General features: G+C 31.4%; 1 non-coding gene across 1 annotated transcript; it reads left to right on the top strand.

Annotated features, from left to right (window-relative positions):
* The first annotated feature begins 226 nt into the window (after window positions 1-226).
* TRNAL-AAG (transfer RNA leucine (anticodon AAG)) lies at window positions 227-308 on the top strand. The gene has a single exon. It is a non-coding gene; the product is annotated as a tRNA-Leu (tRNA).
* The last annotated feature ends 11,728 nt before the right edge of the window (window positions 309-12,036 follow it).

The following is a 12,036-nucleotide window of genomic DNA, read 5'->3' as shown; positions in this document are numbered from 1 at the left end:
GAAAAAGAACCTTTTCATAATTCTTATACTTAATAAATAAAACGTACATTAAGATTGCTAAATAATATAATCAATTTGAAAATGAAGATATTTTAAATGTAAGTTTTTAAAATACGCATGTATAAAATGTTAATAAAAACTTCAATTAAAATTATAAAAAAATCAAAAATGTGAATTATCATCGTTAGTTTAAATATGATTGACAATTTCAACCACCTCGTCAAGTGGTAGCGTGGCCGAGCGGTCTAAGGCGCTGGTTTAAGGCACCAGTCTCTTCGGAGGCGTGGGTTCGAATCCCACCGCTGCCAAAAATCCTTTTTGATTTTTTTTAATCTTTTAATAAATTACAAATGCTAATCTTATCAAGATATTGATGAAGAATTTATAAATTATATATACGTAGGTTCTTTTTTTTTACTAACCTTTCTCTTAATAAATTGTATCGTTAAAATTCAAATTGTTTCATAGCCCTTTTATTTTTACTGTACGTCTTCTGGACTATATTATCATTATCAACAACATTGAAAAATATCGGCAAGACAAAAAAGGTAATAATTATGTGCCTAATTATAAAAACAAGATAATATATATTATAATAGACTACAAGCCCGCAAAGGACAAAAATATGGGTCAAATGAACCACCATGGGACATATCTAGAACGATAGCAGAGCAAAAAATAATAAGATTCATCACTATGCCGTCACTTGTAAGCTGTCCAACTGAGTGCAGATGAGAATTGAAAAGTACAGGTAGACTCGGTAAATTTTGGTCATATATTTTTGTACGGCATTCTTAACCATCGATAGATCCATTAAAAATAATAAGAAACCGCTCAGTGCCGTACAAAAATGGTGGTCCACCAAGTCGGAATTTTTATTTAATTTCCGAGAGTTACCGGGGGTAAATTTGGTCATTTGACCATGTACGGCATCTGTGTCATACTATTGCTATACTGCTTTTAATCCATTATTCCGCAACGCCGTACAAAAATCATGGGGACAAGGGGAAAAAATCGAGAGTTGTAATCCCCTCTCTTTCCCCACTCCAGGGGGTCATTTGACACAACACGAAATAAATTTATTTTTAAAGTATTTTATGCATAGATAATATTTTTTCATGTGCCGTACATTTTCGTTGGTTCAAAGGGGAAAAATCTGAAAAAGAAAAAAATCCATATAACGAAATATTTGCTTTATATTTTTATAATAAAAAATAAATATACATTAATATTAAGAAGCTCGAGGTGGTTAATTATCACCTTGGAAAGTCGGAGTCAGGTGGAATGGACTCCGTTAAATTGATGAACTAATAAAAAAGCTATGAACGAAAAGATGTGAATTATATGCAATCAGTCCATGAATACAGGTAAAGTCACAAGCAAATGCTAGTAATATATACATATTCAAAATGTACAAGTAAAGCGCTTTCAAATGATACCAAACACTGCATATTTATCTTAACTTTATTTTTTTACTCTGTATGTTTTGTCCGCTAGAGGGCGCCACATTAGATTTTGTGAAACCCCATATAGCCTTTAGCTAGCTGGTCGTTGGTTATCCAGTGAACAATTCAGACGCCTCTAATGATATGTCATTTGTCTAATTCTGATAAGTAGTTTGACCTGTAAACAACCATAACCCTCCTTTTGCTTTGCCGTAGTTGGGTAAAAATATGTTAATGCCGTACTGTATCAAATGGCCATAAAGCACTCTTAAAATTGTAGCTTTCGTCGCTTTCATCAGCCTAAAAGATGTGGTCTGCACAAAAATGTACGGCATCGTTTTTTCCTAATTTATCTATGTTAATACTATTTAAAACAACGGATAAAGTGTAGAAAACTATTATATTTCATTAATCTACGATGTTTAAACTTTAACAAAATTTCTGGTTTTGCATTTCTCTATAACTTTTTTTAGAACGGTTTCTTTTGAACGGCAATACTATACAACAATTGAATTTTACAATATCATGTTAAAAAAAAAGTTCCCGTACAGGGTCAAATGACCTTACAGCTCTTTATATCAAGAATTCGATGAAATTAAGATGATTATTGGTATACATTTAAAAGAACAATTATTTTTTGACGGCATTGCTTTTAATAGTACTTTTGAGTGCTAGATAATGTTTTGGAACCGAAGCCGTACTTAGTCAAATGACCCCCTGGAGTGGGGAAAGAGAGGGGATTGCATCTCTCGATTTTTTCCCCTTGTCCCCATGATTTTTGTACGGCGTTGCGGAATAATGGATTAAAAGCAGTATAGCAATAGTATGACACAGATGCCGTACATGGTCAAATGACCAAATTTACCCCCGGTAACTCTCGGAAATTAAATAAAAATTCCGACTTGGTGGACCCACATTTTTGTACGGCACTGAGCGGTTTCTTATTATTTTTAATGGATCTATCGATGGTTAAGAATGCCGTACAAAAATATATGACCAAAATTTACCGAGTCTACCTGTACTTTTCAATTCTCATCTACACTCAGTTGGACAGCTTACAAGTGACGGCATAGTGATGAATCTTATTATTTTTTGCTCTGCTATCGTTCTAGATATGTCCCATGGTGGTTCATTTGACCCATATTTTTGTCCTATGCGGGCTTGTAGTCTATAATATACTTAACCAATATTCTATCTCAATTTAATTGATTACTGACAGATTAACATTCGTTTAATTTTTTCATAATTTTTCCTTTAGTAAATTCTTATATGTACCTACATGTTTAATATAATAACGATTTTATTTAATTATAACTAACGTAAAGACAACCCAATTTCAAAACTGGATATGACTCTCCAATCAGTGTTTCTGTTCCACGCCCACTATAAAACAAAAATAAACATTAATTAACACATTTCGATTTACGATCTAACTTTTTCTAATTGCTTTTTGCTAAAGTTTTGATTTTATCTGTTTCTATCTTCTATTACAAAATCTATTTACTACAACTTTTTGTAGGTACTAGGTACCAGTTTAGTATTATTATATTTGTGCTTTGAGATTGCCGCCAAAATTGAGCAGTATTTTTAATTTTTTTTATTTCGACGATGATTATTCCACAGACCAAATAATCACAATATGAACAATATTTTTACAAAAAATAAATATCATTAATTAGTAAAACTATAGTGATAATATTGTTGCTAAGTTATCTTCGACATTATACACATTTTTTATTGTTTCTAATTATTTATTAAGAAAAAAATCTTTTTTTTATTACTTATCTAGTTATAATCAAAATCATTGTCATTATTAATTAAATTTTGTATTAATTACAGTTTTACCTGTAGGTACGCTATAGGTACATTTCGTCTTCTTTCTTCTTCTTCTAGCCTAGGTAACATTACAATATTATATAATATTTCTACCTGTATACACCGCTACCATAATACGTAACTAATCGCTTCAATACAAAGCTGCAAACAACGGACATTATTGAGAAAGTTTGAGACGTTCTTCGCTAAGTAGAACAAGTTTATATTTATTTTGTAACAATCGCCGTAGGTATCGAGTGTACGAAGGAAGTCTATATTTTGTCGCTTTGTCGTGCAAATTTACCGGCTGTAAGATTGAAAGGAAAAGATGAAGTAGATCTGACTTCCTTCCGTAGGCAATAACATTTGATTGTGATTTTATGTTTCTTGTAACAAATCAAAGATACCTATATTTACAACCATTTCAACTGGCTGCTAACGTAAATGCGGTAGGTACATATCTATTTAGTTTACTATAACTGTAAATTTTAAAATATATAAATCAATAGATACTGAGTACTCAGCTATAATTAATAGAATGTTACAAATTGTGAAATGGTATCAAATAATCACCTAAAAGAACTATATTTTATTTAAATAACTCTATTGTAGGTATTAGGAATTAATAGCGAAGACAACATTACAAGACAAATTAAGATTCTGATCCCGATCGATTTATCTACTTTAATTTTTAAAACCAGGCAACGGATTAGTCCGGGATACATCGCCCATTTTTGCAAGTGATTACTATCAAGCTAATTTTTCGTGAGTAGCTTTATTTTGATGAGATGCCCAATAATTTCATGAACGAAACTCTCGATTGTGGTAGCTTACAGAGGTAACAAGGATAAAAATTTTTGATTTGACGGTTCTCAAATATTTATTACGCAATTTGTAGGACAATATGTCTGTTGAATTATATAAGTATTAAATAAGTGAAAATAAAAAAATCAGCTGGTTACTAATCATTTATGATGACTTCGTTATCGATACACATTGGAAAGGGGGACTCTTTGATCAAACCATAGATTTTGTAGGACAAATATTTTTTCGAATAATTTAGATAGTTATCTTGAGATTGAACAAAAAAAAAAACATTCAGTTAGTAATTAATATTTGAGAACCATCAAATCAAAATATTTTATCCTTGTTTCCTCTGGTAGCTACCACAATCGAGAGTTTCATACATGAAATTATTGGGCATCTCATCAAAATAAAGCTACTCACGAAAAATTAGCTTGATAGTAATCACTTGCAAAAATGGGCGATGTATCCCGGACTAGATTTTGATGGGGTTTTTTTAGTCACTCTGGCCCCGGAACCACAGACAAAATAGAAAATCTATTGTGTCTGGGACCCATCGGGCCGGGTTAATAGATAGAGTGATTCAAGAGGAAGGTTTTAGTATATAATTTATTAGGTTTTAGACAAAAGCTAGTAATCATACAAGGTACATTATTTTATTTATTACAATCATATAAGGTACATTATTAATAGACTATTTCGGGCGTAAAGCAACAAGCTTGTTCCTCTACTAAGCGTATTAAATATCCCAATACCTAAACTCAGTTCCCTGCTTCCATAATTCCATATTCGACTCATGTCTATTCTCAACACGTCGCATGCAGATGTCCGCTAACGACGTCATCAATTCGGAACGTTAGTGTCCATCCTTATTTTGTATTCACTCCAATTTTGACTAGTGAATGGTAGCTTTAGGGAGTATATTAAATGCATCTGCTGAGTGCTGACTGTTATAGGGTTACTTTATATTTTAGACTGTTCTTAGTACTGCCTAAAGATCGATTTCGGTAGCAAAATTGTTAAAAAAAAATAAAATCAAGATAAGTGCCCATTTTATTATCTTTGGACGAAATTTGTTTTTTTTTTTAAGTATGTGTAACTAGGTAGGCAGTGCAGATTATTTGAAAAAAGTATATCTAAATTTATAAGCTTACAGCGTTTTAAAGTGCAATGTTGATGAATAAATAAATTATGAAAAGAACATTTTTAAGTTACGGGTATCACATTTTTATGTTGCATCGTATGGATGAATATTTAGATAAATACTAAAGTTAATAATCACTGCAGCTCAATAAATTCGTAAATAAATAATACCTCAGTCTAGACCGTATAAAATACTGTTATAGACATAAAGTAGGTACGCGCAGGAATACCCTAAGCTAGATAAATCCTAACTGATGTACATAATATACACATTTATCTTACAAATTCATAATTTATATATAAACCATAAATAATACCTACCATTCAATATTTTACGGTTCCAATATTCAGGTATGTATAAGGCGGGCTTATTTACGTATTTTTTTTAAATCAATATTAAAGAATAATTCATAAAATATATTTAAGATATTGTAACTAATATATCTCAATATCCATTATTTATTACAAATCAGTTCAACCGTTTTGATGTATAAATGCAGGTCTATAACTAAAGTAAATAAGTATAAAATAAAATATCATCTTGGTTTGAGAGTTAATAAATACCTAGCTATTGGAATAAGATCTAAATCTAACACAGCCTAGAAATAGAATTCAATTACTATTTTAATGAAAACGGTTTAATTACACACTTAGGTTTTATTTCAAGAGAATGAATTATTGAAGATCATTGCATTTTAAGAATTATTACTTAAAAAGCTGATTATATTGATATTTTAATACTACCTACGTAACATCTATGTTATTATATTATAATTATAACGATTCAAAAGTGCTTCTACAAGAAGTGTAATTGAATAAATAAATGTTTGAGTTTGAGTTATTTCATCCTTTCCTTTCATTACTATATTTATTTACTAGCTTCCGCCCACGACTTTGTATGTGCATCCCCGTTTTTCCCCGTTCCCGCAAGAATTTCGGGAAATCCTTTCTTAGCGGATGTCTACGTCCTAACATCTACCTACATGCCAAATTTCAGCCCGATACGTCCAGTGGTTTGGGCTGTGCGTTGATAGATCACTATATCAGTCACCTTTGAGTTTTATAGGTATATGTAGGTACATATAGATATAGAGTGTTGGTTTACCAAAAATGTTATTAGAGTTATATTTTTGTTATATATATATTTACAAGTCCTTAATTTAATTAATGTGGCAGATGATGAATTACTCTGAAGTATGATAGATTAAGCCGCTGTTTTTATATGACAATACTTCGATACCTATCGTAAAATAAGTAAAAAATACGAATAAATTTAATAACGAACAAAGGGAAGTTATTTTTGTTTATTAATAACACTTTTCAGTTGGTAACCAATAACCATTAAACTTATCTACTAACAATCAAATGAGAGTTAGATACTAGGAAATATTCTTCAACGCCTTGCTCAATATACCTAAACTGTAACCTAACTTACATTGTTTTCTATACTAATATTATAAAGAGGAAAGGTTTGTAATTATGTATGTATGTATGTATGGTTTTCACGCATAAACTACTGAACCGATTACAATGAAATTTAGCACACATATAGAGGGTAACTTGGATTAACACATAGGATAGGTTTTATCCCGGAAATCCCAGGGGAATGGGAACTATGCGGGTTTTTCTTTGAAAACGCGGGCGAAGCCGCAGGCGGAAATCTAGTTGTACAATAAAACTATTGGCAACGAAAAATTTCTACCTTTTCCTATGCAATACTTTTTGTTAGAAAATGTGCTTAACTTTGTTTTTGTTACGCATCTTATATTACTCCAATATATATATCACAGACGTAGCCTCAAAGCCTTAGCATGTGGCTTTAGTAGGCAGTTTGGTAGGTAATTTACATCCAATATAGCGACCACTAGCACACATAATTGGGGTTATGCATTCAGATTCTCTATGCAGTGATATTATACATGTTTGTGTGTGTAGTTCGTATTGAGTTAGAATTATTATAGTACTAGCTTTCCGTCCTCGGCTTCGCCCCCGTTTTTCCCATTCCCGTGGGATTTCCGGGATAAATCCTATCCTGTGCGTTAATCGTAGTTACCCTCTATATGTGTGCTAAATTTCATTATAATCGGTTCAGCAGTATTTGCGTGTAAGAGTAACAAACTCTGTATACATCCACCACTTTGTATACATCCATCCTCACAAACTTTCGCATTTATAATAATATTAGTAGGATAGGAGGATAGGATTTGAAAGGGGTAAAATCAAAAGTACACATAATTTGTTTTTATTCATTTATTAATTTATGCTGCAGTCAATATAAGATACCTATGTGCCTATACCTTATTTGAACTTGCAATAATACGTGAGTTTTAATAAATACAAAGTATCGGATAACTTGTCCAATTAGGTACATTAGGTACTTAGGTACAACATTAATCATCAACTTTCGGCGTAAAAATAGTTTTACGATTTTACAGAATTTTTAATAATGCACATCTAAAAACTCCTTTTTCGTATCATTACAAAACTTTTTCAAAAAGTCCGTATCGTAATTTCATACAAACTTCCATAGTACATAACTAGCTCAAGAAAAAAATATTATTATACTTTGTCATAAATAGCGGACTATCCTCTGTCACCATTACTAGCGCTAATCTCTGTTTCACAACCATTTATCAGGTTTTTCCCCGAAAATAAAACCTCACAATCAGTCACGTAGCAAGTTTACTCGACATCTAAGGATCCCTAATCCATCATCTGTTAAAATGTGTATTATTAACTCATTTAATTAATAATTTACGGTTATCATAATATGTGTTCATACTTACATATGTGTACATAGTTAAAATAAGCATTGAATTTAATTTTTTACATAAGGTTATTAATTTAATTCGATTCGTTCCAATTTGTTAAAAAAAATATTCTGATCATATTTTGTTTGTACTTAGTTGTGGTAAACATTTTGCTAATATGCTTCATAGTTCATAGTACATATAAGTAATCCATCTTATAGATACTTGCATTCTATAATATTCTATTTTGCCCTCATTTTATTTTTTTCAATTTTTACTACAATGCCAATAATTCCAATCCCAGATTAAATAAATCACCTTGTATTACAATTTAATATTTATCAATATTTCTACATTTTTCATTACTTATAAAAACAACATTACAATGAAACAAAACGCTTGGAATTTCCCACTGTTTGTGAGCGGAAATATTTGTTTTTCCAAAAAATAATATTCCGTTATGATAAACAACGTTTTGGAATAATATTGTTTCAATTACGTGATCGTTATTTTTAATCAGATTGTGCTAGAGAGGGTTACGTTCTTCAATTATATTATAATACTAGCTTTCCGCCCGCGGCATCGCCCGCGCAGTCAAAGAAAAACCCGCATAGTTCCTGTTCCCGTGGGATTTCCTATGTCCTTTCTCGGGTATCAAAATATCTCTATACAAAATTTCATGCGTGATTGAGTAACAGACAGACAGATAGAGTTACTTTCGTATTTATAATATTAGTATGGATGTGATAATGTAAGTAGGTATTATTTAATACTAGCTGTGCCCCACGGTTTTACCCGCATTGCTCCGCTCCATAAATGGGCTACTAACACCGAAATAATTTTTCAAATCGAACCAGTAGTTCCTGAGATTAGCGCGTAATAAACAAACAAACAAACTCCTAAGCTTTATAATTTTAAGTAAAGATAATAAAAAGCCAACTTGTTTGCCATTTTCGATACAAAATTTTAATATAATTATATTATTTTTTCACTTTTAGAAAAATAAATGAATCCGATTTGTCTTAACTATAATGGTGTTAATGTTTTACTTAAGTACACGATCGCGTTGATAATATAAGCATAAAGCGCGTCACACACGGTGAAGATACTATAATATTTTATCTTAAGATACTGTTATATTTTATATTACAGTATCTTAACGCTTCCGGTATCAGCGTTCGGACCATCATTTTTCTTTTTGTCATTGCGTACCACCCACCCCTGTAGAACCGCCATCCTGTTACAAATGACGCGAAATTTTGTGGGTCATTTGTAACAGGATGGCGGTTCTACAGGAGACTTAGTACGCAATGACAAAAAGAAAAATGATGGTCCGAACGCTGATACCGGATGCGTTAAGATACTGTAATATAAAATATAACAGTATCTTAAGATAAAATCTTCACCGTGTGTGACGCGCTTTAAGCAGTTATTTATGAACCCCTGTTATCCTTAACAATGTAATTACACTTCCTTAGTGACCATTTAAGGATAAAATCACCCAAAAATAAACTGAAGTTACGAAAATATAACAACAGGATTTTTGCACTAATGTATAAGTAAGTATCCTACCCAGAAAAATTACTAAATCGTGAATTCAAGCTATTAAGTACATAATATATGCTAAACAATTAAAACTCAAAGACCGAAACATTGCTACAATCGCTCTATCTAGCGAAAGCATGTTTTAATCTATACTAATATTATAAAGCTGAAGAGTTTGTTTGTTTGTTTGTTTGAACGCGCTAATCTCGGGAACTACTTGTCCGATTTGAAAAATTCTTTCGGGTTAGATAGCCCATTTATCGAGGAAGGTTATAGGCTATATAACATCACACTACGGCCAACAGGAGTGGAGCTACGGGGGTGAAACCGCGCGGAGCAGCTAGTTTAAAAATAAAAACACGAAAGCCATTTGAAATGACGTGCATTGCACAAACAAAATTTCAAACAATTTCACAAAGTAGCATAGTACTGAACTGGACCGTAGGAGCTAGGCTTAAGGGAATCGCTTCTCTTTGCTCACATTTCCTTGCAAATCCCACTTCGAAAGATTTATTTTGCGTTCGAGGAAAATGCAAATGCAAATTAACTTCGAATTTCGCATTTGAATTACTAATCGTGTTTTCTGTAGGTTTTATTTTGTAGGCTAATTAGGAGAAATATTTAAAAGTGAGAAAATATGCCACACTTTGTATATTTTTCTCTGCTTATACTGTTTATGTTTTTCCTTTCTTAATGTATTAAAAATTATATTGTTGTACATTTAAGGGCTGATTTTTCAATCCTTGGTTAAAACTTATTCATCGAATAACGTATAAAACTACCATTTTAAAAACGTATTCTAATTGTCCGTATTTGACACTTCACGTGATATTTTAATATTATCGTGTAATACTTTCCTCTTTCCCTAAAATTGTAACCAAATTTGTTTGTGAGTATTAAGTAATCGATAAACACAAAAACAACTCATCCGTTCTAAATAAAAATTTCCATTAGCGGAAAGTTACATTACTCCTACATAGGCTTTATTTATTTTTACACTAGTCAACAAAGCCGAATCTTGGTGGAAAATATTACGTATAGAATATAGATATATTCCTGTTAAAAAATCGCTAATCTTTAAACAATTTGATAGGGTTGCTCTATGTATATTTGGCTTCGAGAGTAGCTTTTTGAAAGCTTCATAGTTTAGACTAAGCTTCGTCTCTAAGCTTTACCGTACGCTTGCAATTTAAGTATGTATTTTACTGGAAGTTTGACTTTAATTTTGAATGAGAGGTTATGATGTAGTTTCGGGTATTAAAGTTTTAGTATTGCCACGCCATACATTTGTTAAGTGCATTATTTGCCTGCATTCTTTAATATTATAGTTATATACTTATAAACCCTTTAAAAAAAATATTGTGAGATAGCGGCGTGCTCTTTGTGCAGTGGGAAATTTCAAATTATTTTAATTGCATAAATTGGCATAACTACATTCATGTTCTGCTATTATAAAACATATAACACATTTTACTGCTTTTCTACATATTGACGTAAAATCAACATTTTAAGTTTTTCTACATATTAAAATCAGCCTTTTAGGCTTTGCTAAATCTTGTTATTTTGTGGTTTCCCACAAGAGTGAATAGAATTTCTCAGCTATTATGCTAACCTGTCTCCACACACATTGAATTATTTTATTAGTACTTATGAGCATAGCTTATGTACTTATACTACTTGAACTTTCAAGGGGTGCGATCAAAAACCATGTGATTAAACTCTGCGCCTAGATATATTATTGCTTAAAAAAACACGCTTAAAGTAATTAAATTACATATTGTATTGTCACCAATCCTTGATAAGTGTACAAAATTTGAATTATATCTGTCCATTTAAAGTGGGTCAAAATCAAGTCCTAAGGAGTAGGTTACATACAAACCTACAGGTAAACCTATTAAAAGTGTATTAATTATAACATAAAAAAGCGTGTTAAAACATGCTATTTAGTATGAAAATTACATTTTTAATTTCTCATGCCTTTTACAAGAAAGTGTAATATTTAAAATAAGTGTTTCTCAATGCACATTTTAGCTTACAATTTAAACTTTTAAGTCACTTCCAGCTGCAGCGTGCTAAGTTACAAGTTAAGTAACGAAATAAGCTGGGAGTTTGCGATGACGAACCCTGGACGAATTTAATTTTAATTTCATATTGTTTTGTGAGTAAACTTTCAATACTTTGTGAGACCCCAAACGTGTTTATTCTATAATAGAAATAAATATTTCAGGACAATTTTCACACACGGCATGATCTGATCCCATACTAAGCTTAAGTTTAAATGAAGAGCAAATATCTATGTTCATTATATAATTTTTTTTTATTACCGAGGTTACCGTTACTCATTTTTAAAATATTGATTTCATAACTCACTGCTTTTGCAACATCATTTATCTGGAATCCATAAGTTATAATGACTCAGCTGTAGGAATTTATATTGAAAATTGCTTTGATAGCAGGACGTCTCAATTTTACGACATTTACCATTAAAAGGAATTCTGTAGATTCTAGTCTTAACTATCCTTACCTTGGTTTTT

This window comes from Colias eurytheme, chromosome 26 (genome assembly GCF_061535395.1).
Source record: "Colias eurytheme isolate Ceu_HAF_F1 chromosome 26, ilColEury1 Martin Lab GWU primary, whole genome shotgun sequence".
Taxonomy (NCBI): domain Eukaryota; kingdom Metazoa; phylum Arthropoda; class Insecta; order Lepidoptera; family Pieridae; genus Colias; species Colias eurytheme.
This window is presented reverse-complemented; position numbering and strand designations above follow the sequence as displayed.